The 14797-nt window shown below is 37.8% G+C and overlaps 1 protein-coding gene and 1 non-coding gene across 6 annotated transcripts in view; both read right to left on the reverse strand.

Moving 5' to 3' along the window:
- Tenm1 (teneurin transmembrane protein 1) overlaps positions 1-14797 on the reverse strand; it is an 811210-nt gene that overhangs the window by 123654 nt on the left and 672759 nt on the right. The window lies entirely within an intron of this gene.
- LOC115030189 lies at positions 13893-14022 on the reverse strand. The gene has a single exon (XR_003835810.1). It is a non-coding gene; the product is annotated as a small nucleolar RNA SNORA17 (small nucleolar RNA).

Genomic DNA, 14797 nt, shown 5'->3' on the forward strand with positions numbered 1-14797 from the left:
TGGGATTAAAGGCATGCACCACCACAGCCCGGCTGCAAGTTACATTTCTTTTGGTCTCTCAATCCAATAAAGTTTAGGAGTAGGAAATCACAATACTTTTCACTGGGGGTGGCTTATGATTTGAAAGACCCTACAGTTGACACTAAGTTTTCTTCTATTGGTTCTGAAACTCTTTATATTGTGTTAGGGAAGGGAATACGCATTTTTATTTTTGTTTCACTAGACGTCACAAATTATATAAGCAATTCTGATGTTACTGCACTTCTATCAGCCATCAGTTGTTTAAGACTCATGGGAAATAATTTTTTGTGTGTATGTTGTGAATACACATTTGTATATGTTTGCATATGTGTAGAGCCCAGAGATTGACATAAGTGTGCATTTGTAAGTAGCTGTCTACCATATTATTTTCAAATTTAAAAATGTTCTTTTATTTATTTGTTGGTTTAATTATTTTCTTGTTGGTTTCTTTGATTGTATCCACATGTGCCTGTTCCAACTATGCATGTGGACTTTAGAGGATATGAAAGAGTCATCTTTCTCTTTCCACCACTTGGTTTCCATCTATCTAACTCAGGCCATCAAGCATGGCTACAACCAGCATTACCAACTACACCATTTGGCCAGCCCCACCCTTAGTTTTGGTGGGAGTGGTTTTTCAGTGAACTTGAGCTCATCAGTTCAGCTAAACTGGCTGACTAGAAAACCCAGGATCCTCTTTCTTTATGCCCCCTCTGTTCTGGGATTACAAATGCATGCCACCACATGTGGTTTTTTACATGGATTCTGGGGATTGAAGTCAGGTCTCCGTGAATGAACAACAGGCACTTTATCTACTGAGCCACCTCCACATTTCTGTAAAGTATTTTTTTTTTATTTTAGTCCCAACCAAGCAACATTCTCAAGAGTAATCAGTGGGCAGGGGCAATTACTAATCATAAAATGAAGATAATGTCTCAATGGGAATCGTTCCAGGGGTATTTGTTATTATACATAAGTCACTGTAGCTGTCTTCAGACACACCAGAAGAGGGCGTCAGATCTCATTACGGGCGGTTGTGAGCCACCATGTGGTTGCTGGGATTTGAACTCAGGACCTTGGGAAGAGCAGTCAGTGCTCTTACCCGCTGAGCCATCTCTCCAGCCCTCCAGGGGTATTTGTATAATTCTGTTTTTTTATGAAGATCGGTGTAAAATCTCTCAGCTAAAAGGAATCTCAAAGGTTATCTCTGGTTACACTTGTGTTGTTAATGCTGTCTACAAGCTTCCTGGTACTGACTTCATTATAATTCTTCAACTGGTTAAAACAACCACAAACAGCTGATTTTAGACTAAGTAAAGAAAACCATCATCGCTTCTCTGTCTTTTGGCTAAGATCAAGTATAGAAAACCATTGACTTTCAGATCTGCTGTTAAGTAGTTTTGGGGTCCCAGACAAGTTCTTCTTCATCTCTGGGAGTTGGGCTCTTCATTGGTATACAAGTTGGGAGAGGGACATTAAAATGGTCCTTATGATTTTATGGGTTATGAAATTTTTACTTGTGAGTCTTGTGAAGAATATTATGTATAGTCTTTCTAGAAAACTGCAAATATACACAAATGTACCAATTTAGATGGTTAGTTATCGTAATATACAAGTACTATTTCTGGAATAAAGAGACATGTATTAAATAATTCTTTTCATTCCCCATTTAGCATTAATGCTGTATGATTCAAATTTTCACTCCTTTTGCATAGTACTTGGAAAGTTCAACTTTAGGATCAAAGTAACAAGCCAAATATTACAATGCATCCCATGTTGGAAAAATCAGGTGGTTAGAGAATGTTGAATACAGTGACATGGTTTCTGCTTCTCTTGTCAATGTTTAAAAGTCTTGATTAATAAATAATCACAACAACAATAATTGCAAGTTTCTTTAAAGCCATCATCTCGTTCCCCACAGTATGCCTGGCAATTATGGGATCTGCCTTCTGTACAATGTAAGTCTGGTAAGCTCCCCTAGAATCCCTTCTCCGGAAGGTGATTGTGCAGTTTTGCAAATAAGCAGTGTACCTTGGTGACCTCTGATGATGGTGTGGAGCCTGCTTTTCTCCTCTCAGTAACAGTTAAAGACCATCCTAACTCGGCAGCAGGAAACACTTACATAAAGCATCAATTAAACAGTTCTCAATGCAATGGTAATGAGACATGCAGACTCTTTTTACCTCCTCCTATCTGGTCTCTGAATTGCTCTCTAGTCCACAACAAAAAAGTGCATTGGCTGCAAACCCCACAATTATATTACTTTTTTTTCCCTCCCCAGTCACAGCAAATAGCAACAAGGCAGCCACTTAATAAGTTCCTTCTAATTTTTATTAGATTTACTTTCTCCCGAGAAAGCTCTATGAGCTAATAAAGTTATAATTTATACTTAAGACTTATCCAAAATTCCAACTGACTTTAATGAGAATGGCTGTGTGTTGGTGTATTTTTGTGTGCAACTCCTTGCTCATAGTAACAAGGCAAGGTTTCTTTCTGACAGCAGCCTACTTTAGCATAATCCTGGAACTTAGAATTGGCTTCTGAGAAGGAAAAGTTTCACTCTATGATGCTGAACTGCTCTCAAAAAGCAATAAATACAAATATGCAGCAGCAGCCCAATCTTCAGCTTCTCATGGAAGCATACTGCTGTGCACTAAAGCCCCAGTCTTTTGTATAATTAAATATAGGGAAAGGGGATTTATATCAGATCTAGTGCTAAAAATGCTAAGCTTTGACACAACATTCTGCTCAAGACCATGACAGTTGCCATGCTAAGTAAACAGAGTGGACCATGACCAGTTTCTGGCCTGTTCCCTACAGTATTTGATCATTAACACAGTGCTGTATAAGTCACAGATACAGCCTCTGGCACTCTGAAGTGAGACTAGCAAAGCTAGTATAATAAGAAAGAAAACAATAATTCTACAGTATTTCAGAAGGACTGTAGAAATGGTTTAGACACAGGGGTTGGCACAGGGCCTCATGTTGGTGTGAAGATACTAAAAAGGCAGTTGAAAAAATCAATATGGAAGAATACTTTCTTTGAGCCATGTAATGCTCTCCTTTGTGACACCCTTAATTCCACCTAGAGTTCTGTCTTTCTGTATTCTTTGCCTCACATTCATGCAGAGACAATAAGCAAATATTTGCTAAGCACGGGTCACTGGTTGTCATGATACACATTATTGCAGAGGGCTATGTCTTTTAGTCACAGGGGCACATGTCTGACTTCATTGTTAGTCTTCTTGAAAATGTTACACTGGCTTATAAAGAAGATTGAATAAGAAAGACTAGCTTGTTCTCTCTGAGGCATTAAAAATGTACGAAAACCAAAACCTTCTTAATGTTCAGTCTATATGGGCATCATCACTTTTTTTTTTGTATCACATGTGGACTATAAGAAGGCCAAAAGCAGGGACTGGGGACATGGCTCAGTGGTTAAGAGTACTGGCTTTTCTTCTAGAGGACCAAGGTTCTATTCTCAGCACCCACATAGTAGATCACAATGGTTTGTAATTCCAGTACCAGTGGATCTGACACCCTTGCACACACATACAGGCAGGCAAAACACCAATGCACATGAAATACAAATAAGTGAAAATAAATAAAAGAAGACTAAGGGGCCATACTATCACTGCCATCCAGTGTAAGGACTGTACCATTCATCTATAGTGGCAAAAATAAGGGATTGACAGTAAGCAGCCAAGGTAAAGATACAGTGCAACGAAGGTGATATGTGAAATAGGACAAGATTAAGCAGATGGTTTTCACTAGCTTCAGGCAGAGGCTTCAGAATTCATAATGCTTGCATTTATGAAAGTAATATATAATTAAAAGTAGTCTGGTAGTCACTGGAAAAAAATTATATGTTACCTTCATGAACTCAAAATACATCTAGAAATAATTTGAAAACATTTAAAAATAACTAAGAAACTGAAAGCAGTTTTCTTCAAGAGAAGTCATTTAATTGAACAATAAATGTTTCATTAAAGCTATGATAAAGCAAAATCAGAAAATGACACAGAATACCCACAGAACCAAAGAAAGGCCATAACAACTGACTAAAACTATGTTGCTAAAGTGTTATCTACTATAAGTAAGTACGTGCTCTCAGAGTTGTATTTTTTCCTATTCTCTAGTAATTTATTATAGCACTTGATTTGACACACTCTTAGCCTAAAATGCTTTGTTTATATATAATTTCTAATTTATTAAGACTGTCTCTATCAGGTAATGAGTTTATATTGAGTGCTTTTTCAGGATTTGCAAAATTAGTCATAGTGTTTTCTTTTGTTTTAAATTAAATTTAATTCTTTTACTTATTCGCTTTACCTCCACTTCACTGCCTTCCTCCCAGTCACCCCCTCCCACAATCCTTAACCCATCCCCCTCCTCTTCTCCTCTGAGAGGGTGGGGCCCCCTGGGTATTTTTCTACCCTGGCATATCAAGTCTCGTGAGCCTAGGTGCTTCCTCTCCTACTGACGTCAGACAAAGCAGTCCAAGTAGAAGAACATATTCCACATACAGGCAAAAGTTTTCAGGATAGCTCCCTTTCCAGTTGTTCTGGACCAACATGAAGACCAAGCTGCACATCTGCTACATATGTGTGGGGAGGCCTAGGTCCAGCCCGTGTATGTTCTTTGGTTGGTGGTTCAGGCTCTGAGAGCCCCAAGGGTCCAGGTTAGATGACTCTGTTGGTCTTCCTGTGGAGTTCCTATTCTTCCAGTAATCCTTCTGTCTATTCTTCCATAAGAGTCCCCAAGCTCCATCCACTGTTTGGCTGTGGGTGTTTGTAACTCTCTGTGTCAGCTGCTAGGTGGAGCCTACTTTAATCTTCTAAGATAGTGAGTTAAAACAATAGATTCCCCAATGTTGAGCCATCACTGTGGTCCTAAATTAAATTCAACCTGATAATGATACATTATTCTTTTAGCCACTCAGTGGATTTGACTTGGACGGTATTAATATTTTAGGATATACACCGTATCCATTCACAAAATGGGTTATGCAAGATGATAATGTTAGGACATATGCAATTGGAAGGATAGAAGAAGTATAAAAGGCATCTAAGAGCTATTCAACTGTTTCATAATAGGTCTTGTATACTGAAACCCAGTGTTGTAACATTGTTTCCCAGATGCCTTGTACAAGTCTAATTGCATAAAGACCAGAGAGATGTTCTGGGATCATATACATATTTGGGAGTTCTTTTGTGTGCCTGTGTCTGCCTTTTACTGTGGAGCCACATCACTCCGCTACATAGGCAAGACTAAGGGGTCACTTCTCACTTTATTCATTTGTTTGTTCAATCATTCAACAAATGTGCAATATTTATTGAGTACCTCCTGTTGACAGGCACTGTATGGGACACTGGGGATATGGGAATGAATAAAACAGAATAAAACAGAATTCCTCCTGGCACAGCTTATATATTCTAGTGAAAGAAAAAATATGAAAGAAAAATAAATAGCACACACAAACTTACATATGCTTTGGTAAGTGTTACAACAAGAAAATCTGTATTATTAGGAGTGAACCATTAGGAATGATTCTAATGAGGGAATTTATGTTGGATGGAGGAGACAAAGAGAGGATATTTACCTAGTAATTATACTACTACTCTCTCACTTTTGGGGAACATGTTCTAAGACCTCTTACAGCATCTGTGGATAGCCTGAATCTGTGGACAGTTGCAAACCTTTATGCTGGTATTTTTATCTCTGTGCCCTGCAGCATTGTCACACACATAATCAGAGTTAATCCATCCTTCCATGTTTCATGCTGTGGTGTCTGTTTCACACCACTGTTCTTGTGCTTTGGAGTCATTAAGTAAATTAGGCATTAATTGAACACAAATGCTCCAATAGCATGGCAGTTGATTTGATAACAGACTCTTCTATGTGACACTAATAGCCCATTAGTATCTATAGTATGGATATGCTGGACACGAAGATGATTCTTTTCTTGTTTTTCAAAATTATGGTTAGGTATGCATAGAGTTTGTGTGTATGTATGTGCCATACTGAAGACATTGGAGGTCAGAGGACAACTTTGTGGTGTCAGCTCTCTCCATTTACCTGTGCCTTGATCCATCTAAGGATGGAACTCAGGGAAGGTCACCAGGCTTGCATGTAAAGCAGGTTACTAGCTGAGCCATCGCACTAGCCTGAAATTATTCTTGTCTCGGCAAGATGAAATGGGGAGAGATATCATTATGCTGCTCAGAATGGCATGCAGTCTAAAACTGCATGGAGTATTTATTTCTAGAAATTTTCATTTAATATTTTCAGACTTCAGTTCACTGGGTAACTGAAACCAAGAAAAGTGAAAGCCCAGATGAGAGCGGAGGGACTACTCTAGAGAATTCCCTTGGCTAACAATGGTCTTGTGTTTGCACGTTGAAAATATTTGGAGTAAAAAAGGCAGTTAACACACTTAACCTTCTGTACATCAGAGTTTAGCAACATTGTATAGTATCAGTTATTTACTCTTTTAATTGAGTGATTAAAAGCAACACCAGAGAATGTGGGACTATATATCACTAGCCAGAAGATCACAATTCAAAGTATGGCTCTTACTGAATGCACATTGTTTTGATGCCACTGTACCGACATGAAATTATAAGTTGACCTCTTATGAATTGTGTGCCATAGGAAAAAAACATTTTAGGTAAAAGAATAGCATGCGCTGAATACTTTGATACTTGGCACTTTTATAAAATTTAAAGGAGCTCGGTTTGGCCGGAGTCACTTTCTCTCCAGTGCATCAAAAATGAAGAGTGACCAGTCATTCCCAACCTCACCTAATAAAAGGTAAAACTAAAGATTGTTATCCTTTCACATTGTTTAGACAGTTTTGTTTGGGTAGGCCTTTTTTTGAAGAGGGAGACTCATCTTGGAAATGGGCTTTTAAAACCATGCTTTATTAAAAGGGATGTAATATTGTAAAGAAAATAAATATCCTTTTACTGCCAAAGGCATCTAGTTTCGAAGGATAAATTATTTTCTCACCACATCTTGAAGGTCTGTAGTATCTTGACATGAGTTTATAGAAGGGAGTGGAAGGCAATAATAGTTACAAACGCTGACTTGACTGATTTGTTTGTTGTATTCTTTGATAAATCATGAAATTTTTGTCTCTAGACCCTGTCTTACAAATGGCTCTCCAACTTTCATTTCTGAATGCCACAATAAAGAGTTTGTTGATTGTGAGTCACCATATATAAAGTAACATACACACAGTGAAATAAAATGTCCCTATGCACTATTTATTCTCTTCTAGCATCATATTTTGATACTTTCTATTTTATTCTGATAACTTTTGTTCTAGTACAATCCATTAAATTGTATTCTATTATTCCAAAAATGCTGCTTGACTCATGAAATGAGGTTTACAATCTACCCATGAGTTTGTTCAGACTGAAAAGGACAATAATACTCAGTTCTTACTTTAGAAAGACTCTATCTCATATTAGAGTGCACAGGATTTATACTCTGCACTAAACATCTTATATTTAAGTGTGAAAACCTGACTAGCACCTGAGAAGCATTCTGAGAAACATAATGCTTGGTTTTGCAGTCACTCACGTAACATTTATTAGTAGTGATTTTTCTATTTTTCTTTTCATGCTTTGCTTTGAGGTTGCAAGCATGTAATTGTTCCTTAAAAAACTTACACCCTAGGCACTGTGCCTATAAAGTTGATGGTCTAACACGGTTCTGTTCTCAGTTAACAATTATGAATTCATGAGTGGAAAGAAATGAAAGATTATTATCTCTGCTAGCTTTCCTGACAGGAAGTCACTGGGGCATAGAAATTGGGTGCTTGTTAAGGTGGGTCAAGAATGACAGCAGAAAAAGACATGCAGCGTCCATTTGAGTTGGAATTCCTGCTCAGCACAGGCTTTTAGGCTCTTTCTGAACCTCAGACTCTTCCTCTGGATATTGGAGATCTTATTAATTGTGCTATGCCTACCAAGCAGGAATGCTATATGGATTAAAATGAAATAATGTATATGAAAGTACCTTGCAAATTGTAAAGCACTCCTTATTTATTATTAAAATATTCAGTGTGTCCTGTTCTCATGGATGCCCAGCTAGTTTAGGTTTTACTGAAGGAAAATTTATGAACACTAAAGCATCATTCTCAGGAGTGTTTTGTGTGCACAAAGCAGCTATAGCTTAGTACCTATTACTATTAATGTTCCCCTGTTTCTCTCTAACACAATTTAGACAGACTCCTATGCATTGTGAACCTTCAGGAAGTCTAGTTCTCACAGAAACACCACTCTTTCTTGCCAAACTACTGTACTAAATAATTATGCAATCATTGTTGCCAATAACCTTGAAGAAAAATAGGATTGTTTATGGCAGGACTACTAAAGGCGGATGGCTGATTTTCTGAACTTCCAGGACTCTAAACTGCAGCAATTTAATTTAATTAAAATGAAGACCAGGCAGAATGCATTATTATACATTGATAATATATGCAGACACAGGCGGACATAGGGAATTATTTTGACAAAATTCACATAATAGATGCAGATCAGAGGCCCTGAACAAGCTAGTTTGTCAAATTTAATATGCCATCTCTAGAATTTTAACAGCACTATGAACCTAACAGTAGTGATTTTTATATTGTTGTTTAAGCCATAGAGTTGGGAAAGAAATGAAATTAAAATACAATGATTTCTAGACAGTATACTTGCTTTAGAACCAGGGAATGAAGCACTATGGCCAAACCCTTTCAAATGATCATGGGCAGTTTTCAGCAAGGCAGTCTTGTCTATGAATCAGACCAAAACATCTTTAAGCTGGATGAACTAGTGATTGCTGCTTTTGTAGTGAAGATTAGGGTGAGTTTTACTCTCCTTCCACTTGATCAATAGTGTGCTTGGATTAATCAATCTTATTAGTTTTCACCAATACTTTTGTTTTGTTTTGTTTTTTAGTAAGGAGTTCATATAACCCCTATTGGTAATTTTTTCACTCATATTATCCCACTTGCCAAGGTCTGCTTCCTTGCAGTAAATGATGGGATAGCCTAGGATGTTAAACACTCCCCTTTCCATTTTGGTTGTCTTTCAACACTTTATTCTTCTTTTGTGACATTCTGGTCCTTAGATACAATACCTATTCCCCAAAGCTGAGCTACGTGTGAAGCAAGATTTCCACATTTCAAACTATGTGACATTTCAACTTAGATATTCTCCACCACTTCAAATTCAGCTTATTTAAATTTGGACTCCTCTTAGTCCATCATTTTGAAATAGCTGGGCCAGAGATTGACAGTTAATTGGTATGAGAAGGAACAAGAGTTAAGTCCTTCTTGGCCATAGTCTTAATCAATCTCCTTGCTATAAGTAGAACATTATGAACAATGGCTAAGGCTTACTTCAGTTTCCTATTGCTACTGCAAAAACTGTCACACGCTGAAAGGATTCAAAGAAAATAAATTTGTCCTTTTAAAGTTGAAGTAGTCATGAGTCTCAAATGGGTTTCAATGAACAAAATCCAAGGTGTTAGCAGAACTAAGCTAACATCCACTGACTTTAAGGGTAGATCCCATATTTGTCATCCTCAGCTTCTAGTGACCACTCATATTTCTTGCTTTATGGTTCTCATACTGCCTCTTCAAGACCAGTACTACATATCTGTCTCTCTGTGTCATTGTCACACAGTTATATTTTCCTGTAACTCTGATCTCTCCATCTGACTCCCTCTTTCATTTTCAAGGCCTTTCTGTTAATGTAGGCCTAGACAAAGTAGGACAATCTTTAATCATATATTTAAATCTAATCATCAAATTGAAGTTTGTTTTTAATCTTAATTCTCTTTTGGCATGCAACATAACATTCGCAGATGTAACAGGTGAATATTTTATAGTAAGTTAGTTATTTTATGTTTTGTCAAATATCTATATTAAGATTTCTAAATTTAAAAGCAATCTAAGCAACGCCTTATATAACATTGCTGTTACTACCTGATTAAAAACTATTTTTACACATATTGGTATACTAATTATAAAATTTTGCCATGTTCATAAGTAAATGTTTGTTCAGAGCATATTATAGTTGTGAACATTTCACCCCAGTGATTACATGTTTAATACCTATGTCTCCATACATTTGTTGCTTGAAAATTTCTTTGTTCTTTTTCAGGGGTTCACCATCTTTCTTTATAACTTCATTATGCCACTTCTTCAAATGCTTTTTACCATTATTAGAAAATTATGCTATTCTCCATGATGGGAAGAGAATTAATCTATCCCAGGTATGTACCTCCTTATTGGTTGTCCAATGCAGAGTGGTCAGTCCTGACACCATATACATGCAAATGAGAAAAATTGTATTTATTTGTACATATGTATATATACATATATGCATGTGTATTTATTGTTTGATTACACAGAAATGATTAAAGAAAATGAGGCCATGAACATGAGAGTTGGGGGCAGGGGAGGGGTTTGAGAGAAGGTAGCTGGGAGAGACTAGATGGAGAAAAGAGAGAAGGAAAAGTAATCTAATTATATTTTAATTAAAACATTAAATTTATTGTAAGGAAAAGAAAACATGAATATCTGGCTAGTATAAGTCATGAATCTATTTAAGTTATATATATATATATATATATATATATATATATATATAAACATGTGTTATAGATTATATCTATAAATATAACACAAATTAAGGTTTTCCTTCAATAAAGAAACATGGTTTTCTTTACCTATTTACTAACCTTTTCCTAAACCAAATACTTTTAAAATGTGTTAAAATGTGGTGAACACTAAAAATAAACAATCACCTGTTTCCTTTTTCAAGCTAAAATAGGGAGACAGAGATAAAATATAAGTAGTAAATAATGTCTCTTTAGCCACCAGTCCCTTAAATCATGGCTAACTGGAGCATTCCCTACAAGGGAAATAATCTATATTTCAGCATAGGTACTATTTGTGCAATTATTTTGACCTTTTATTTGGGAACATTGCCAATTTTTTCCCCTACTCTAAAATTTACTCTTAAATGTATAAAGAATCTTTGTTTTACTTTACACTTCGGATATTTCTAAGGGTTTTCATGATGTTTTGCTTTAATTATTATCACTAGCCTTACCAAAAACAACAACAACAACAAAAAAACCCAAAACAAAAAAACAACTGTTTTTAACATTCTTTTTCTTTAAAAATTTTTGAGATTATATTGAAACCATTTCTCCTTTCCTTTTCCTCTTTTTAAAGCCTTCCATATGGCATTTTAATTAGTTATTTTACAGTCATAATGGCACACATGGGTGAACATTTAAAAGAAGTCAATATCAGAGTCTGCACATTAATTTTTGCTTATATATTTGGTTTATATGATTCCATAATTATAGATAAATATATCAGTGGTTCCATCATTGAGGATTATTAACTAGAACACAGAGGAAGAGTTTAGATATTCAGTTATTGATATATGTATGAAGAAGAAATGCAATTCATGTATAAAATGAAGTAGATAAAATGATACAGATGCTAGAGCAATACTTCTGCAGTGAAATGCTTACTATGTACACTTGAGGACCTGAGTTCAATCCTCTAACCCTACATAAAAAGCCTGGTGCTGTGTATTAGTTAGAGTTTTACTGCTGTGAACAGACACCATGACCAAGGCATGTCTTATAAAGGACAACATTTAATTGGGGCTGGCTTACAGGTTCAGTGGTTCATTCCATCATCATCATCAAGGTGGGAGCAGGGCAGCATTCAGGCAGGCATGGTGCAGGCAGAGCTGAAAGTTCTACATCTTCATCTGAAGGCTGCTAGTGGAAGTCTGACTTCCAGGTAGCTAGCTAGGGTGAGGGTCTTCAGCCCACGCCCACAGTGACACACCTACTCCAACAGGATAGCACCACTCCCTAGGCCAAGCACATACAAACCACCACATGCTATTTCCCTGGGGCTTCCTAGTCAGCCAGAGTAGCTAGATCACTGAGTCCTATGTTGTTATGACAGATATTATCTCAAAAAAAAGGTAGGCAGGGAATGATTAAAAAAGACACTTCACATTAACCTCTGGCCTCCATATGCATTTGTGCACATGTATACCAGCACACACACATACACATACAAACAAGCTGTACAGTCACTGAAAAAATAGTTTGGGGTTTCTAAATAATTTAAACATGGTATTACCATACTGTCCATAAATATAGGTATATATGCAAAATAATTGAAATCAAGTATTCAAATAAAGACATGTACAAATATTTATAGGAATACCACTCAAACAGACAGAAAGTAAAAACAGTGCTAATGTCTTTGAGTTGATAAAGGGACAAACTTATTTTATATATGTGTGTGTGTGTGTGTGTGTGTGTGTGTGTGTGTGTGTGTGTGTGTATTAGAATATTTTTCAGTCACAAAGTGGAAGTATAGCTTTATGTATTGAACAATTGCAATGTTACGCCAAGTGAAAGAAGCCGAGCTCAAAAGGCCACTTACTATATGGTGCCACTGCTTTGAAATATACAAATTAAGGAAATCTAGGAAGATAGAAAGGAGATTAATGGATTCCAGGAGCAGAAGAGAGAGGTGCGAAGAGTAACTGCTACTATGTGTGAAGTGCCTTTGTGCGCTAATGACAAAAGTGATCTGGAGTTAGATATTGGGGATGGTTGCATACTATTTTGAATTGTGCTAATAGCTTACTATAATTGTAAGGTTTTTTTGAAAAAAAACTTTTTATTGTTTTTTGGTGAATTTCCTATCATGTACCCCAATCTCACTCATCTCTCTCTCCCCTTGTACCTGGCCCCTAACCTTGCAACCTCCCCCTCAACAACTACAACAAAATCTAATTGTGAAAACTGTATTGTATCACAGTGTGTCCCACAGTATATTCTTTTGTCCACACTTCTTTGCTTGCCAATGTTCCTTGCAATGACTTGTTGCTCTGGTTTCTGCTATACTATTTATACTGGAACCTCACTGGGCTGGAATTTCTCTTGGATTCTGTATGTTTGTGTATCTGTAGGACTGGATCCTTCCTGTACTCCAGCAGTTCATCGGTGGAATAGATTTGGGGTAGGCCGATCCAAAGCCCTGGAACTGGACCTGCGATGTCTCTGAGCTGGTCAGCCTAGCAGCTCTTTAGCTCTCACACCCTGGGGCAGGCTCACCAGCAATGCCTGCAACCAGGGCCAGCTCTACCCTGCTGCTCAGGCAAGGTACAGGGCCCACTCTCCAAAGTGTTGCAGCTGGTCAGGTATAGTTTTCCCACTCTCAGGAACCTGGGACCAGCTCTCTCACCTGCCATAGATGCGGAGGAATGAGGGAGGGGAACAGGGTATCTTTCTCACTGCTCCACTTCCCTTCAGATGAGAGGCAGATCTCGGTTTCCCACATTTACGCCCTCGGGGCCAGTTCACCTGGAAGCCTCATATTCAGGGTCAGCACTACTGTGCTGCCCAGGCAAGGTGCAGGGATGGCTCTCCCATGCTTACACTCTTGAAGCCAGCTCACATACACTCTTTTGGTTCAGGGTCAGCTCTATTGTGCTGGGCAGGTGAGGTGCAGGGCCTGCTCTCCCAAGTGCTGTAGCAGATGAGGAGCAGGGACAGCTCTCCTGCTCTCATGACCCTATTGGGGCCAGTTCTCCCACTCACTGCCAGTGGTGAGGTAAAAGGGAGGGAAAGGATCCCCCGCCTTGCTGATGCCACCTTACAACAAACAAGAGGCAGGGTCAGCTCTCCCACAACCAGGGTCAGTTCTACTCTCTACCTCCTTATAATCCAGGCAGGGCTCTTCTAGTCTCTTACTTGCTCTCCTTCCTGAGAACCCATCTGGGCCTGCTTGGTGCTAGACTGGTGGTATTCTCAGGTTTTTAGGGAATGTTAGGCTGCTAATCATTCAGAAGTTCATAGAGAAGAACAGAGTATAGACATAGCCTCTCTCTTCTTTGCCACCCAATAATGTGCATGTGACATAGTAGCTACACTGGCAAAGCCTCTAGGGGCAGGAAATTATATGTATCCACTCAAATTTGGGCTAGAATCCATGACCCTGAGATTGAGTCTTATGCTCTATTGACTGAACTATCTGAGCACTCCCTGTAGGCAAGGTTTTATGGTATGTAAATTATGTCCCAACAAAGCTGTTATTTTTAAAATCAGGTCCAGCTTTATGCACATAAATCTTGTGAAGAAATAATAGAAATTATAGTAGTCAGCTCTTTATGTTGATAATTTTGTACATGTTACAGTTTAAGAAAATAACCAATCGTAACACCAACAACTAAACTAATCTTTAAATCCAGCAGAGGTTTAAGGAGGTACCTAAACATTTTGAAGATAAAGAACTATAGAGAACCGGGCGGTGGTGGTGCACACCTTTAATCCCAGCACTTGGGAGGCAGAGGCAGGCAGATTTCTGAGTTTGAGGCCAGCCAGGGCTACAGAGTGAGTTCCAGGCCAGCCAGGGCTACACAGAGAAACCCTGTCTTGAAAAACAAGAAAAGCAAAAACAAACACAAACACAAAAACAAAACAAAAACCAAACCAACCAACCAACCAACCAACCAAACAAACAAACAAACAAAAGAGCTATAGAGAAGTGTAAAAAATTTTACTTTATTCTGCCCAGGAAATCAAGAGCTATAGGCTAGAATCTGGGGTCAAAGATTATAGGCCTTTGTGTATATATCAGTTAGGGTCACAGAAAGATTCAGGAAATGGGTACTGCAAAGAATTTGAATGAAAGTATGAAGAAAGCTAACTATCAGACTGGCAGCACTGG

This window comes from Mus caroli, chromosome X, assembly GCF_900094665.2.
Source record: "Mus caroli chromosome X, CAROLI_EIJ_v1.1, whole genome shotgun sequence".
In the NCBI taxonomy this organism is placed as follows: domain Eukaryota; kingdom Metazoa; phylum Chordata; class Mammalia; order Rodentia; family Muridae; genus Mus; species Mus caroli.